Source organism: Euprymna scolopes, chromosome 34, assembly GCF_053919585.1.
Source record: "Euprymna scolopes isolate OS-2025 chromosome 34, ASM5391958v1, whole genome shotgun sequence".
Taxonomy (NCBI): Eukaryota; Metazoa; Mollusca; class Cephalopoda; order Sepiida; family Sepiolidae; genus Euprymna; species Euprymna scolopes.
This window is the reverse complement of record NC_136515.1, coordinates 58,240,803-58,242,743: the sequence shown is the minus strand read 5'-3', so window position 1 is coordinate 58,242,743 and position 1,941 is coordinate 58,240,803. Positions and strand designations below refer to the sequence as shown.

The window sequence follows — 1,941 nt, the reverse complement described above, 5'->3', positions numbered from 1 at the left end:
TTCTTTTTTGTCTCTTATTTTATATAATTCAACCGAATGCATTTTCTTTCATTTTTTTCTTTCTTTATTCATTTCTTTATTTCAGTTATCTTTTCAGATGTGCTTTCATCTTTCTTCTTCTTCATCTTTCTTCTTCTTCTCCTCCTCCTCCTCATCCTCCTTCTCCTCCTCCTCCTTCTCCTTCCCTTCTTTATTTCATTTTATTCGTCTTCTCTCGTTCGCCATCATCGTAATCATCTTCTTCTCCTCCTCCTCCTCCTCCTCCTCCTCCTCCTTCTCTTCCTCCTTCTTCAATTTAATTTATTTGTCTTCTTTCCTTCATCACCATCGTTTACACCTTCTCCTCCTCCTCCTCCCTCTTCTTCTGCATTGTATTTCATTCATCTCTCATTCATCGTAAAATCACCACTTCCTCCTCTATTTGCTATTACGCACTTTCTTTTTCTTTTTTCTTTTTTTTTTTCAACCGTTTATACTTTCTTTCATCTTTTCTTTTCTATAATTCTACTTTCCTGACTTCATTTCAGAGTGTGCATCTTTTTTCACGTGTTCTTTTTCTTCCTCCTCCAAATCATCATTATCATCGTCATCGTCATTACCATCTACCTTCTCCTTCCTTCTCCTGTTCTTCTCCTTCTTCTCCCTTTCTCTTCCCCCCCCTCCCCCGAGAATATATCATTTATATCTGACCGCACTGTGTATATGCCTTGGACCGCCGATGAAAAATATTGTCAAGGTGGAACGTGGCGTCGGAAAATAATATATCATTGTCTGGCTTCATCAGGAGCAAAACGAAGGGGGGGGGACATTTATTAATTGTAGGATCCGCGGGTCACGATGATAGATGATTGATAATTCACACACACACACAAACACATACACACGCACGCACAAACGCACGCGCACACACACGCGTAATGTAATATAAAGAAATTTTATATGCTTAAGTTAAAATCATATGATTAAATCTCATTTAGAGTTAACTGTACGAATCAATTTCAAATTGTCATTGGAAAGCTCAACATTCAATCAATACTTCTATAAATGTGTTCCTTTTGTGTGTGTGTGTGTGTGTGTGTGTGTGTGTGTGTATGTGTGTGTGTGTGTGTGCGTGCGTGTGTGTGTGTGTGTGTGTGTGTGTGTGTGTGTGTGTGTGTGTGTGTGTGGTCAGCACCAACCCTATTCAGGATTTAACCGGCTTCCTCCGAAGGAGGAAGTTTCATGGGAGTATGAAATTCACAAGCGGTTCCCAGTCACATGTATATCTCCGTTAAAGGAGATGACAACGTTAGGTTTTTGCAACTTTTTGCAAGGAGGTGTCGACGTCCCCCTACATACAGCACCTGGACTTCCCAAATTGGTCGCCCATTTTAGTAATGACTAGGCTCAACGTTGCTTATCTTCGGTGATCTGACGGGAACCGGTGTGTCAACGTGATTCTGCCGTATATGTGTGTGTGTGTGTGTGTGTGTGTGTGTGTGTGTGTGTGTGTGTGTGTGTGTGTGTGTGTGTGTGTATGTGTGTGTGTGTGTGTGTGTGTGTATGTGTGTGTGTGTGTGTGTGTATGTGTGTGTGTGTGTATGTGTGTGTGTGTGTGTGTGTGTGTGTGTGTGTGTGTGTGTGTGTGTGTGTGTGTGTGTGTGTACTGATATTCACATTAAAACCTTTTTTTCTATTTATTTAAGTATTTATTTGCCTCCCGACGAAAGCATATGTGACAAAAGATCGTTTTTAATGGGGGGGAGATAGCTCCCCTAAAACAAGGGCAAAAAGTGGGCACTCTGGCAGTATCCAAAAAAATTGTAATTTGCTCAGCATTCCCCTACATTGACCAATCACCAATTAATTTAAGTGAAGCATCAGAACAGATACTACACTTTGCGATATTAGAATTTTTATTCACAAAAAAATACAATTGGGAAATGAACAAAAAACTTAGGC

At 40.3% G+C, this 1,941-nt stretch overlaps 1 pseudogene; it reads right to left on the bottom strand.

The window, feature by feature from the left end:
- Positions 1-1,331: 1,331 nt before the first annotated feature.
- On the bottom strand, positions 1,332-1,450 carry LOC145259329 (5S ribosomal RNA; annotated as a pseudogene).
- Positions 1,451-1,941: the final 491 nt, after the last annotated feature.